Raw genomic sequence first — 15,580 nt, 5'->3', positions numbered from 1 at the left:
TACAGCTCATTTATATAGCTGAGTACAGTAAATACCGATTACCAGGCCTTCTGTCATTCTATCTGTGAAAATGAAGGACCTTTGGCCAGCATCCCTTTGCTGTGTTCACCAATGTCGTATGCATATTAAAAATAAAAACATGTAGTATGGGGGTAGGTGAGAAAAGATTTGACTATATTTTTTTAAGTAATGTATTTTGGAGGAAGAAAAGTGTGACTGAACATTATGATAAAACACTATGAACTTACGTTTACCATTATTATACAACTATTCTATATTTAAATTCTCGTGTGCTGAAGGTAGGAAGAGAATATGGAAGCTTGGTTAATAATCAAGTTTATATAAATAATTTATTAAAAAGCCATTTAACAGTCTTCGGGAAATTATTAGTAAAATAATCTTTCCTTTAAGCTTTATCCCACCTTTAAAAATGAGTTTTAAAACAAAAATTAAGTTAGCCCTGGCCAGGGGGCTCAGCTTGTTGGAGCACTGTCCTATGAGCCAAAAGGTTGTGGGTTCAATCTCTGGTTAGGGTGCATATGGGAGGCAACACATCGATGTCTCTCTCTCTCTCTCTCTCATCAATAAACATATCCTAGAGTGAGGATATAAAAAATAAAATAAAATACATACATAAATAATTAAAAAGATAACCTTAAGCTGAAGGATCGAGTTCAATAAATCAAGTCCAAAAAATTTAAGAAACCTTTTAAATCTCAAAATATTTTCTCCTTCAAGATAAACCCTTGAGCCTTCATTCTTTTCCAAAGCCTTCAGCTGCCCTAGTGTTACCTAAGCGCCTGATTTGTTGCTAACACTGGATGAGGAGCTGGGGAAACATAAAAAGGAGGGGGAGGTGAAGGCATGTTTGCCAACAAAAGAGACATTATGGTTAACAGAGACACAACACACACCTGTATATAGAAGAACAATATTTTATTTAGATTTTTTTAAACTACCTGTGAAATTCTAAAAAGCTAGAGTGAGCAAAAATGAGGGCATAAGAAAATTTGGCTGAACAATGACAATCCTCGGAAGGTACAAGAACAGAATTTAGGTACTGCTAAATGTCTAGTAGGTGAGTCAGGTTTGGCGAAAGGGTTGGTTAGCCAAGGGTCTAAAAGAATTACCTGAGGATCTCTATGGAAACATCCATCTCCATCAAGGTTCCAATTCCATAAATTCCAGGGGCACTCCAATACCTGAATATATACACCTCACTTGGGTATCTGAATAGCCACTCCCCTCACCCAATTATGTGCAACTAGCTAGGTTAAGATAGCCATGGTTTACACAAGCTAATGTGAAAAATGTCTGAAAGGCTAGTGATTCCTTTCCCCACCCTCCCCATAATACCCAGGGTGAGCTGCAGCTACCCTCTATAAAGTGAAGGAGCAGTATTGCAGCTGGAAAAATACCCTCAGTATAACATGTCCTATCCTTCCATACCTTGTTTCCACTACATCACAGCTCCCAAATATTTCAAAAATGTTACCCACTTCACTCTGTGAATGCATATATATAAATATGCACATATAAATGCATGATCACTTAAAACACCAAAACTAAGAACCTACCATCTTTAGTAGCATCAAATGGGTCTATTTAGCACTCTGGAATTGACCACACTTCTCTGTTTCAGACTTCACTTGATCCTCTAACCCAGACCTCAACTCTAAGAGGTCTTTAAAATATTACAATCTCATTTTAATGATTCTAAAATTGGATCACTGTATATAGTAGGTACATTTAATGTTATGGTGGTTTCATTCCCTGAAATTATATTATTGCATTGATGGGCTATCTTAAAACATTGACTTAGGGGGAAAAAATGAGCACTGTCCCCATTTTTTTAAAAATTGTTTAGGAAAAATAAAAAACATCAAAATCATACTGCTTATGTTACATCAATGCCCATACTGTAATCTCAAAAATTATTTATCCCAGCCAACCAAGAATGAATTATTCACATGAGTAAAATATTATCAATAGGAATAATATCGAATATTGTGCTAGTATCAGAAGTTAACACAAAATACTACATTAATATAGAAGAAAATTTTAAATTAATTGACAATTTAGAAATTATCTGAAATCTAAAAGTTCTTACATGGAGCTTTTGAGTTATATTCAAAATTACTGCCTGAGGATCCTCACAGGCAGTAATGAATAACATAATTATTCTTCCTTTATGCACATGATAAACATGAAATACATATTCAGATAATTTTAAAAGAAATTTTTTCTGTTCTTTCTAAAACTTTCAAAAAAGCTGATTTGTAGAAAATCTTCCTATGTATGTTTTATTGTCTTTATTCATTATACTATTCATACCATTTTATTCTCATTTCCAAACAGTAAACCAGTATCATTTTTCTCAATTAAAGCTTTAAGGGAATGGTAACAAGGAAAACCTGTACATTTAGGTTCAGTAGCTAAGGCAAAATTGTCTGTGTGCACAAGAAAGTATAGCCTAAACATAAAGAAATTTTATGATAACCATGAGGGAAATATGATATACTAGGGAAAAAAATAAAGAAATGTGATATATTAGGGAAAAATTAAGAAAACAAGAACAAATAAAGCTTTAGAATCTCTTAAATTTTATAAATAGAGATTTCCCCCAGACTACACACCACAAGAAAATAGCTTTAAAAAAAAATACTTACTAGGCATGTACCATGTTAAAAACACACACATACACACATACATTATGCCCAACATTATGTTGAAAATATTTGGATATCCCAAAGTGAATTCTAAAAATAAATATTTCTTAAGATCAAACTTTCAGATTTCAATAAAATGCAAGCATCTCTAGATGCAGAATTATTTAGCATACCCCTAGCCCTCTTGCACCATCTAGCGGTAAATTCATGAAACAGTTGAAGAAAACAACTAGTGTCATACAAGGTGTAGCTCCCTCCCTAGCCTTCCTTCAGCCACCTTTAGTGCTAATGGACGGCACACGCACGCACGCACTCTCTCGCTCTCCTGAAGCTGCCTAGAAAAACGTAAGATGCAAATATCTGCAAAAAATAATTAAGATCTAAAGAAAGTTATCTTAACAGATATAAAAAACAAAAACAAAAAACACACAAACCAAAAACTAAAAAGGCTCCGATACACAATGGATTTCACGGGGAATATGCTACAAATATTGACTGTTCTTTCCTAATTTCTATACATGAAAATATAAATTAAATATAATTTATCTACAGATTCTAAAGTACACAAAAATAATATATTAGTGTTAAAGAGGAAATAAGACTGTGTTGAAAGTTTAACTTACCACAAAACTCATGTGATTCAAATGCCAACTTTTGTTTTAAATATTTTTTTTAAAGAAACCACAATGATGAGATAATAAATTATCTAAAATGATAAAAAATGGTGTTTGTGACTTTTAGACCACGTATCCTTTTTTCTCCTCATTTGGAAACCCGAGATATAGAAGTCAATTGGAAATTCCTTTACCTCTAATAGCTTAAAAGACAAACATTCTTAATAAAAGTAAAGTGGCCAATTTCTCTTTGAATAACACCAGAAAATATCCACTGGCTGCAATCTGGGCAGCCTCCACAGGAACTCTCGGAAATTATCCATGTGTCTGATTAAATCAGCATAGCCTAGGAACAGGGTCTAGAATACTCTACCAGATTTTTCAGACCCTCTAAGTCTAAATCTAGATTTAAATGTTATAAAAAAATCTTTCCAGCTCTTGACACATTTACACATACACATATGCAGACCAACACACACCATGTGTGTTGTGTAACTAGAGCTGACGGATTTAGTACAACAAATGTCACTCAGCTCCTTAACCTACTATTTTAAATAGCCTTAAAAATAATTTCCTGTGCTTAATGTTGTTACTACTAGCCTCAATCAAAATATCTTCAATAACAATGAAGCCATCTGTCCAATAAATGTTTTTCAAAAATCCTGAACCATGTGTATATATATATATATATATATATATATATATATATATATATAAAATTGTGGTGACTTAGACATTTAGATGAAACTGCACACAAAATCTTGTATTACTGCAAAGATATATATCACCACAATGAAAAAAAATAATAAATATATGAGAAAATGAATTATCAGGCAAAAAAAAGTATATTATTTAAACTTGGAATCATCTACATATTAGTGCTTCACAACACAATCAAACCCAAAGCGTGTTTTGTACACTGATATAAAAGCCATATATACAAGCACATGTGCGCACATACACACGCACGCAGACCTCAACTTGCCCAGTAGTGAAAAACCATAAAAATAACTACAAAGCTGAAAGTATGCAAAGCAACCTTAACAATCAACAGGAAACATTGTTTCATAACTTTAAAATTTTTGTCAGAATAAAAAATTTTTTCTTACTGTTGGTTATAAATAAAAGGTAAATTTATAGGGTTGGAAACATTGAGAATAAAAGTGCTTTATTTCTTTGTAAAAAAGAAAAGTTACTGAGAGTAGTGGGAAGAGGGCTTGCCTGTTGGTAAGAGTGAACACCTCTTTCTATGCCTTGTAGAATTGCCCACTCCTTTCTAGGTTTGAATCAGCTTCCAACAGTTCGTCCTTTTATCTCCAGAAATTCTTTTAATGTGAAGTTTCTTGCCTGCATCACCTTCTCTACATTTCCAGTGAGCTATTTCTCCTATAACCCTCTTTACGTTTGCTTTGAATTTCAGTTTCTGGGTCATCACTTTTCATTTCTTTGCTGCACTTTCATCTTTATTGATAAACCAGACAAAGATAATCATAATGATAATCAAATCTTTATGTAGTGCCTATCATCACGGTCCCAAGTACTTTACATATATAAATGTCTTAGTCCTCTCAACAACCCTATGAAGCAGGTATCTTATTATTATTCCCATTTTACAGATGAGAAAACTGAGGCACACTAGCCAAGGGAACATGGCTTGGAAGTGAAGTGATGGTGGCAGGTTATAAAGCCAGGGAGTCCAGGCCATTACCTGGACTGCATCAGTTTTTCTCCTCAACCCATCCAAGGAGGCTCATTACCTTTGAACTTAGCAGCAGCAATCACCGACACAGGGACTTGAACTGGAAATCCGAGTCATTCTACACACCTCTCTTTCCCTCACCTCCATTAAAAACCCTGCACCCAACCCTGACAATTTACCCTCAGAAATGGTGGACAAGCCAGCCTTTGTCCTGCCTGGCCCTGCACCAGGCTGGGCTCAGGCCCCGGGGTTGGGCCGTGAGGTCTCATAGATAAGCAAGGATTTGCGGGGAGGGCAGAACTGGATCCCGTCTCTCCCTGTGTGCCTTGCTGAGAGAAGAAAAGAAATCAACTGCCATGATTTTAAACTGACAAAACTACTGCTTGAGACCTTGACTTTTCTGTTCTTCCCCAGTCCCTCGCATACTCTTTTCTAGTACTTTTAACACTGGCTGGTTTGGCTCAGTGGATTGAGCGTCGGCCTGCGAGCTAAGTGTCGCTGGTTCGATCTTCCAGTCAGGGCACATCAGAGAAGGAAAACTCTGACTCCAAAAAACCTCCGCTGCCTTGCGGCATACCTCTTCAGGGGAAAGGCTAAGGGAGTAAACCCCGACAGAAAATCCGGAGCCGGAGTCCCTAAGGCGGTTCGACGTTGTAGTCAACACCGGCAACTCCTGCGGCACACCTGAAGCCAAGCTGTATTGACTCCGTCTTTCCCTTGGACCCTTCAGCTGCGAAGAGAGGGGGGGTCTGCTCCATGGGCAACAGCAGACCCTCCATATCACCCTGCCCAGGCTCTGTAGCTTCAGCTTCACTGGAGAGGACACTCCAGCGTCATCGCAAGATGTCGATTCAACACGGGAGGAGACAGATACCGTGTCACTCCCGAGTCGGACTGCACAACCATTCTCGGCGGTGCAGATAGACTCTTAAGAAGCTACACCATCGTCTCTCGAGATGGACGGCTGCCGACGACGGTTGTTTTCTAATGAAATAAAACAGCTAATGTTTTTAATGGGTACTTGGGCATTTCCTATGCACCAAACATCATTCTCAGCTCCTGACCTGTATCCACCCACTTCATCCCCATTGACAAACCCCTGAAGAAGCACCAGCATCACCTCATGTTAGGTGGTGAATAGTCCGAGTTCCATTCCCAACGTCACGCACTTCAGAAAGACTGTTGCTGGAACTGGACTCAGGCAATGTGGATCCAGAAGCTCAGATTTTAACCATGGTTCAATATTGACATGCAATGCATCCCTAAAGGTATTACTGATACAACCAAAAGCCTTGCTAATTATTTATGTTACCAAATGCTATTAACACAAATTAACTACATCAACACTGCCACTAGGCTGGACTGGAAGTACAGAAGCGCTCTTCATCAAAGGCTCACTAACTTCTTTAATAAACATGAAAAGTAATAATGTTAAGAGAACATTAAGTTAAGCCACTCAATTGTGCATATTTGATCATTTTATTCCCTTATAATTAAAACAAGCATATAATTCATTATCAAAGCCTGGGTACTTTTGAGAGTGAAAGTGTCCCTGAACTGACACAACCAGTATAAACTGGGACAGTGTGGACAAACCCGGACAGATGGCCCCACACTCATAGCACATAATGAAAGCTCCTATGTCTGGGCCGTGATACCTATTATACTTAAGCAGGCAGCTTACCACAAGAGAAGAGAATTTAAGGACCTCAGCCCTTCCTTCAGTGAGAAGCCCCATTGTAAAGTTTCTTCTTTCAAGCTTCCTAACACCAACCATGAGCCCCCCGCCCCCCGCCCCCATGCTGAATTAGCAGCTATTCAACACCAATCTCTAATGGTTGCTTCTTGGGAGTGTGGATAACGGTTTTTGCTTTGTTGCCAGCAGTTTTGATTAATGCTACAAGAAAGAACATAGCCCACCCAAACTGAATATTTTTGTCTGCTTTTGCTTCCTGGAAGAACACTTAATCTCAATTTTAATTTAAATTCTTTCTTCCTTCCACAACAAAACCATCATGATTCATTCTTACCATTATTAAATACCAAATATAAATATGACTGGTATGATTTCAGCAGATTTTAGAGACAGTGGCTACATTTGCCCTCCCAGGGCACAGGCCTCCAGGGAGACAACTAAAACAAAACAGGCGGGTCAGGAGGCAGAGGGCAGGTGACCCACAGCCACGAGTGAGAAAAAGGCCACCCACGGGAAGTTTGTGATGCTCCAGAAAGGCTGCAGAGGCCCCACCCCATGTGAGAATATGGGCTCCGATTTAGCCTCCCTGTTGCGATTAAGCCACAAGACCTCATTCAACCCATGTCACAATCCGTGATGATCAGACAAGGGCAACAAGCCCAGCTGCTCCTCAAACAGTCCATTCAAGGACTGAAAACAGAAACTTGGCCTCTTTGACTCTTCATTCTGATAATGCCAATTGCTTCACACAAAACAGCGTAAGAATCACTGTTGAATTCATGTTATTAACAAAGGATGTATGAGTTCTCTGCCATATTGCTTTAAACCATAAAGGATTTCTCAGTCAGGCCACCAAGGAAATTAAGTTGCCATAGATAACCAGACATTATCCAAAAGTACACGCAAGGGTGCTTAGCTAATATCAGTTTGCTGGACAAAGACTGATTCTACATACTTTCAGATGTGGCTTACTCTTTGGGTTTAAGAAAAAAGGAGAGATTGCATGAGATCACCCCAGCACCTCCTTTGACTTCAGTTAACCCTCAGTAAAGTTCCCTGACGTCTCAGCACCACAACACGGGCCCTGAACTTGCTGGTGTGCTCTCCTCCCACACATCCCTACAGCATGAACAAGAGGCATCTGTTTATCAGAACACCTCTGGGGAAGTTTATCTAACAAAAATGAAGTAATTTTCTACATTCTTAAATCTCACTCCAGCTCAAGCTTCTCTCAGTGATTTCTCAAGGCTCATTTTTCCAACTTGTTCTAACGATTTACTAAAAAGCTGAGCAGGTAGAGCACTAAGCAAGAAAACTGTCTTATAAAGCAGTGTGTTATCCTCTAAGCTGCCTATCTTAAATTGAATCATTATGCAGGTCAGGGGTTCGGAAACCTATAAAAGGAGCTCAAAAGTGTGCAGATAGAATTGATTAGACAATTTAATTGCTCCTGGGACAACATTACTCTATTTTAAAGTATTTAGTCCTGTTCTCAGATTAATTCTATCATCTCACATATCTTTAACTATAGAACCAGAGAACACAGCTGGGGAATATTCTCTGCCTTTCCCATATATTGGTAATATATTTACTCAACGGAATACTTCTGAGTGCCTGCTATGGTAGTGAGCACTGGGAATACCAGAAGAAGCCAGCAAGCACAGCCACTGCCCAAGGTACCAGGGACACTTCCAGAGAGAGTGACTGTTGGTTGAAGCAAGTCTTGAGAATAGATGGAAGCAGAATTAAGACAATTCAGACGTTACTCTGTCAACCTACCAGAAGGTGGAGCAATTGTACTAGACTTTTGTTTCCCTATTATAATTCTCAGGTAAAGATAAGGCCACAACTGCCGATGAATTCCCGACTGTCATTCATTTCAAAAAGTTAAAAAACAAGGCATTGTTTTACAATACAGTGACTAATTATGTTTTTTAATGGCACAATTCCTGCCATCTTCCTTCACTAGTAATTCAGTGCATTGACCCTGGAAGGAGCTACTAATGCTTCACCTAGAGAAACACAAAGGCACATCTGCATTCAACATTTTCCTGCCATTATATGCTTTTAAAAGCACATCTTCAGTCATTTTACTACAAGCTAAAAGGGGGCATACTGAACCAGGAACTTCTCAGCCTGGCCATTGGTTTCCTCCACATTATATTCCACTCCACCTCTGCAAATTTTCCTTCCATCCTACCTTTGTTCACACCCTTTGTTTAATCCCAGGCTGACTTTCAACCGTTCTAGAAATGGCAGAGCCATATGGTAAGAGCCACCTCAGATACCAGCCCCTTCACAGGCCCTTTTAGAGGGCTACTGCTTCCTTTAAGCATCTCAGTACTTTCATATAATGTTTAAATTGGCCTGTGTACTAAAATCCTCTGTATTCTTATCCCAATATACTTCCCAATGGCCAGTGGAATTATCTGCAGCCATGCCCCCAACACACACACACACACACACACACACAAACACACACACACACACACACACACGCACACATGCGCCCTACTTGCCAGCAAAATCTTTCTTTTTTTCTTATTTTTTTCATGGTATAACCCAGGAAATAGATTCTATGGTTAAAATAAACTCACCAAAATACAATATACAGATGATATGCAGTGTATTATAGAATTATATACCTAAAACCTATATAATTTTATTAACCAATGTCACCCCAGTAAATTCAATTAAAAAATGTTCATATCTATCAAAATGTCCATCAATATGAGCTGATTAAATAAGTTCAGAATACTACAAAATCATGCATTACTAATAAGGTACATCTATACAGGGCCAACATGAATAAGTCTGAGACTGCCAGTGGGGAAAAAGCAAAGTGCACTAGTCTTTCTTTACCATCCAACGAAGCAAAAGGGGAAAATCTGGGGTAAGGAAATGCCAATAAAGTTGTTTTTGTACTTACTTTTTAAAAAAAGACTTTGGGGTAAGGAAGAACACAGAACATTTCTAAAACACCAAGGGTAAGAAAGCCAGTTTTTGAAGGCAGTTGCTGACAGGCAGGATGGAAACTGAGTGGAAACAATAACAGACATATTCAGGGATTACGTGTGTTAAGCTCACTCTATTTGCAGTATGAACACACAAGGGATGTTTATATATAACCAGTTTTATTACTGACAAGGCAGAGCCCGGCCTGGAAACAATGTTGGAGAAAGGAAATGTGTGTCTGTGGGCAGGTGTGGTGGCCTGGGTGTGGCAGTCTTGTCAGGGGTCTGTCGAGGGTTCTCAGGAAAAGATTAATCAGGATGAAACCCCCTCCCCAGCACTTTAATCTAAGGGATCCACAAAATAAAATGGGAAGGGGTTGAGGAAACAGAACTATTTAGCATAAACCAAAACATCACAAGAAAAGAAAAAACATAGCTCTGATTTTAGCTTTTTCCTTTTTTTTTTTTTTTAATAGTAAGAATCCTGACAGGGAGGAACATGTCCTCTATTTTTGAATTTTTACACTATTTTTTAGTATTTTATAATCATCACCATTATTATTTTATTATTTATTATTGAATAAAGCTGAGTTTTGTTGCTAAAAAAACACTTAATTTTCAGAATACATGGAGATATGATAAATAGCTTGTCGGGATAAAATATTTTTGCAAATATTAACAAAATACTTATTTCCAATTCTAATAGAGAAAAATGTATACAACCTAATGTTCTCACCTAAGCATACCAACAGAATGCTTAGCATAAACCTCAGAAAACACAAAATGGTAGCAGGGCTGACTTTAAGTCCTGCACTAAAACATGTGTCACTTTCAAATATGCCCAACCGTGTTTCCATGTGTCCACAGAGTGGGAGAGCTGAGGCCAGTTTTCAAAACCTGGGTGACAGAATGAGATGCATAAATAAAGGAAGACTCCACTCCTGAGACTTCACTGCTAAGAAGAGGGAGTAACAGCAGAGAGTGTAAAACAGATTTATATCATTTATTGACAGCCAGTGGGGGTGCAGAGTGGGACTGATAAAAGATGATCTGAAATGCCTCAGGAGAAGTCAGGCATCATTGTTTTTGCTAGATAAACCCCTTCTGAAAGTCTTTCTTCCTCCTTGGGTTTCCTCTAATCTGTGGCTGCTCTAGCCTTACTCTCTCTCCAGTTCTCTCTATGAACTTCCCTTCTCATTAATGCCACCCTTCTAACACTCTGATCATCAGAATTTCTGCTCTCAGGGCACAGGTCTGCATGGCTGTCCACAGCTATGACAGTAGCTGATAACGGGCCTGGGCAGTTAGAGTGAGCTAAACAAAGCAGGCTGCCAGGCATGGCATTTGTTCAGAAGATAAGAGTTCCCCCAAGTGTTGTAAGATCAGAGGTTCTAAAACAGGGAGGCAGGAATGCTCACACCTGGCCACATTTCTAAATTAACCAGACACATTTGAAAATATAGATTCCTGAGCCCAAAATGCAAGGATTCATTTGAACTAGTCTTGGAATACACATTTTTAAAGCTCCCCAGGGGATGCTGATGGCCAGTCAGATATATAAACCAATGACCTTAAAAGGGTTAGAGAGAACTGCTCAGAGTGCCCAGGGAAGCAGAAGGCCCAGGAGAAAGAAGCAGAAGCTCAAGGTGCCTCTCTAACAAGTTCCCCAAACATGGAAAGAGAAACCACAACACCTGCCCTGTCCCCTTGTTAATAAGGTCCTATGGCCAAAAACTCTGCTAAGGCAGACAATCTATCTTGAGACTGCAATCTTGAGAACTCAAGATGAACAGGTGGTTCATCAAGTTCTTCTTGGATACTTGCCTGTCTGCCTTCCCAATTCCAAGTGCAGCCTCTACCATGGCCCGGCATCTGATCGTTACCACCTGCACCACCTCACTTGCCTGCCATCACTCTCTTCCCATTTCTCATCTCAGACTGACATTTTCTGTGTGCATCGACAGCACTTTTCGATGAGAAGAGACTTTCCCTGTGTTCCCAACAAGGCTGTCCTGTAACCGGCTCTCAGATGCTCGATGAATTAATGAACCAGTAAGAAAGCCACTGGGCTGAGGAAGGAATAGTCAACTCTGAACCCTTAAAGACCAGCTCGCAAGTCCAGTCCTGCTACCTCCTAGCTCGGGCAACTTAAATTTCCTGAAGCCCTATTTGCTTCTGTAAAAACAGAAATAATTGCCCCTCAGATGGTTCCAATGTAGACTGGCTGCAAAAGGAAATAATACAAAGCGCTCCTCGTGCACATGTGTGAGAGTATGTGTATCTGTGCTTTGATCTTATCCCCATGGATGGCTTTTCCCTTTCAGTCCCCCGGCGGTCCCCTCTGTCTTCCTTGCCCCACTACCTTCCGATACAACAATAAAACTGAGGCCACAAAAACTGACCTCCCACAGTCAAATGCAGTGCTCGGTCAGGTTTTTTTTTTTTTTTTTTTTTTGGCCCACGAGACCTTATGTGCTCACAAATTTGGAAGGTATCTGATTTATATGTATATATATTTTTAATCTTTATTATATGTTTTCTCCATCCCCATTTAGTCCTCTCACACCCCGCTCCCCACAGCGATCACCACACTGTTGTCCACATCCATGAGTCCTTTTCCATTTTGCTCAATCCCTCCACCCCCTAACCTGTCCCCCCAACTAGCTGTCATCTGCTCTCCATCTATGAATCTGTCCCCATACCAGCATGCAAAATCAGATCATAGCTCCAGGAGCTCCTCTGCCAGGGTCTGAATCCCATTCCAGGGGCCGTGGGGCCTAACCTCACATCTCTGTGCCTCAGTTTCCTCCACTACTAATAAAAACGTGGGGGAGGTGATAGTAGTGAAACCCACCCAGCTCATGCAGTTGCTGGGAGAATTCAATGAGTTAGAACACATAAAGTACTTAAAACAACAATGCGATCAGCACTTGGGTTCTGACTAAACTGGCTCAGTCATAGAGGCAACACTGCATCCTGACAAGCTCTGGCAAAGTGGCAGCTAATCTTGCAAGATTGACCTCTGCTTCTCCACAGTTCCTCATTCCCTGAAGGCCATACACAGGGTCTACCTCACTTCCCTGGACCATCTGCCATCAGGTGACCACCTAGAGGACTATCCCTTTGACCCTGGGCTTTGGAACTCTAGTACCAAGAGGAAAACAAGTCACTCCAGGGGAAGAAATTATAACTTCCTCCCCAGTCATACTCAGTAACAGGCATGGGGTGAAACCCCTTGGAGAAGGCAAGAAGCACAAGAAAGTGCCTAGGATGATTAATGGGTGTTTCTGAGACCAGCAGAATAAACAGCACCTCCTGCTATAAATCATGCAAGCCTTGAGAGCTGCAACTTGGAGAGTGGTACTGCCAAATCATCCATCTAATCAGCATAATGTTTACATCTCTAAGACTCTGCAATGTGCCCTGGTAATAACCAGGCTCTGAGGGCTCATCCTTCTGTCTATTCTTCTGCCTATTTACCTGCCAGATCTGCCTATTTACCTGCCAGATCTCACTGCAGCTGAAACCAACAAGCCCCAGTATGCACTTTGGTTTTCTCAGCCCCCTTACTCAAAGCAGCAGTGTGGACCACATGGAGCTTCTCTAAACCAACTGTGGGTCCCTCAGGCCTCTGCTAAGTCTATTAAATGGATCAGCGGTGACTATTAAGTTTGTGTGTGAGGCACAAAATAAGAAAATGCATTTCATCAGGGAAGGGACTTGGGTCACTACTACACCTGCAGTATGTGGAACACTGCCTACTACACATAGTAGGTACACATAAGTATTGAGAGCACTAGTTGGCAGTCTCATAAGCATATGAATAAGTACTACCAATTATATAACTGTAAATGTATATATTATGTTTTTAAATTGAAGTGAACTTTCTAAGTTCAGCCATTAGCCCATAACTTTGCGATGGAACCACCACCTGAGTGAACACACCTAAAGTGCAAGAGCTTTATAATGAGCTTTTCAGACCAGTTTCTTTCTTTCTTACCTGGTTCTTCTCTGGTTCTGAGTCACACACTCTGATGTGAACTTTGTAGCCAAACTCTGAGTACTTCCAGATATAATTGTACACTATTATCCAATGGAAGAGACACTGGAGCACTCTGCAGGATGCTACAAATTATATTACTGAACTTGAAAGGAATTAAAAATATGAAGGGGCCCTACCTCTCGCTTTTAAAACAACATAAGCAACACAAACTTGGCAAAAGATTAACACATGGTGAGTTTATCTGAAGTCCTACTCATGATCTATTTGTCAGTAATGCTCAAATATGGAAAAATCAATGTAAAAAAAAACATTAGCAGCACCCCTTATCTAGCAGATGTGGTCACTGGTGTCAAAATGCTTCTTTGCTCAAACGCTAATTCCGCATTTCCACGTAACTCCAATCACCACCCGTTTGTGGACATGCTAGGTTGTGTGATTGCTGGTTTCCTTTCAGGAGGGTGTTTCTGAAAGAACAACACCTTACCTGCCTCAGTTACCCACCATCGTTCTCCCCTCTTACCACATGTTGAATGTGGCAATAGCAAAGCTTAAAAAGAAAACACATTGAGGTTGCTGCCTGCTGTTCATTTGCCAGATGATGCAAAGATGCAGAAAAAGAAACAAATTTTAAAGAAGGAATTAAACCACCGAAGGACAAAGAAACTAGCACAGAGGCCAGCCAGACACCCACAGAGATTCAGACATCTCTCCTCCTTCCATTTCCCAGCCTTGAAGAAGTTCTAGTTGGCCAACTCAGCAGTGACACTCAACCCACTATCTTGTGGTTTCTGTCAAGTTCCCAATTTGCATTTGTTCTTCAGAGGAGTGAGAGCTCTGCGTGTTAACAGTCTTACTTTGGAGCGCACAGTGAGACCCATCCTGCAATGAGTGCTCCCTGACTCACAGGTGAGAGCTGGAAGCAGGTAAGGAGACAGTGTTTCTGTGAGACAGCTGATGTGTGCGAGTGAGGTGTGTGAATGAAAAGGAGCAGTCAGAAGGGGCAGCAGCAATGCTGAGGGCAGTGGACTATCCGCATTTTCCCTTTTTCTTGGAGAACTGTAATTGGTGGTTACGGGAATATATTTGCTCATGCTGATTATGAGATCCAATCTGAAATTTTATCATTGATAAGTATCTGTGATTTCCAACTGTGGCTGTCAAAATATAAGAGATGAAGAAATAGCAAAGAAAATGTTTAAAATGTATTCATCCAGGACAAACATTTCTAAAGCTTGTAAATGTGTATCAAAATTTCCTCTAAAAGCTACAGTTAATTATCACAATAATATTTATGAGTCCATGTAAACATGTTTTTGTTTGCAACTGCCTGTGTACAAAGATATACAGTTAGTATCTATTTGTACATATACGTATATAGGTAAAAAGCTTTTCATCTTTTTTGCTGTTGGATAAGTTAACCCCAATTACCTAAAAAGATATTTATTTACTTTTAAAGAGTTATAAGCTGTAGAAACATCTATCCCATGCATAGCAAACATCTGAGTTCATGTTAGTTATTATGATCTATGACTAATCAGCTCAATTATTTAAAATAATTTAAACATTATAAATTTAGGGAATTGGGACAGATCCACACTGTCAGCATATTCAATCAATCTTGTGCAATCCATTTAGTCCAGAAATATTTTAAGAACAACTAATTCTTCAAAGAAAATAAATCAAAGATCATACTGATTAAAATAAATACACTAGTCTGCATAATTATGTATGGTATCAGATAGGTACTGGACTTATACAGAGGTGATGAATTTGTAAATTATATGTCTAATCACTCTTTTACACCTGAAACAATATAATATTGTATGTCAACTGTAATTTAAAATTTTTTTAACTTTTACAAAAACATTTAAAAATAATTTTAGCACTAAGAAACCTAGACATGAAGTTAAAAAACAAGAAAACAATGTGCTAATTATAAAATATC

General features: G+C 39.3%; 2 protein-coding genes across 2 annotated transcripts in view; one reads left to right on the top strand and one right to left on the bottom strand.

Annotated features, from left to right (window-relative positions):
• MED12L (mediator complex subunit 12L) overlaps window positions 1-15,580 on the bottom strand; it is a 310,414-nt gene that overhangs the window by 132,954 nt on the left and 161,880 nt on the right. The window lies entirely within an intron of this gene.
• Window positions 14,468-15,580, top strand: part of P2RY14 (purinergic receptor P2Y14) — a 40,083-nt gene continuing 38,970 nt past the window's right edge. Inside the window, exon 1 of the mRNA XM_090275847.1 lies at window positions 14,468-14,558. The gene's annotated coding sequence lies outside the window, so the exon portion shown is untranslated. The remainder of the gene's footprint in view (window positions 14,559-15,580) is intronic.

Source organism: Furipterus horrens, unplaced genomic scaffold (genome assembly GCF_987537825.1).
Source record: "Furipterus horrens unplaced genomic scaffold, mFurHor1.1.pri manual_scaffold_1, whole genome shotgun sequence".
NCBI classification, from domain to species: domain Eukaryota; kingdom Metazoa; phylum Chordata; class Mammalia; order Chiroptera; family Furipteridae; genus Furipterus; species Furipterus horrens.
This window is presented reverse-complemented; position numbering and strand designations above follow the sequence as displayed.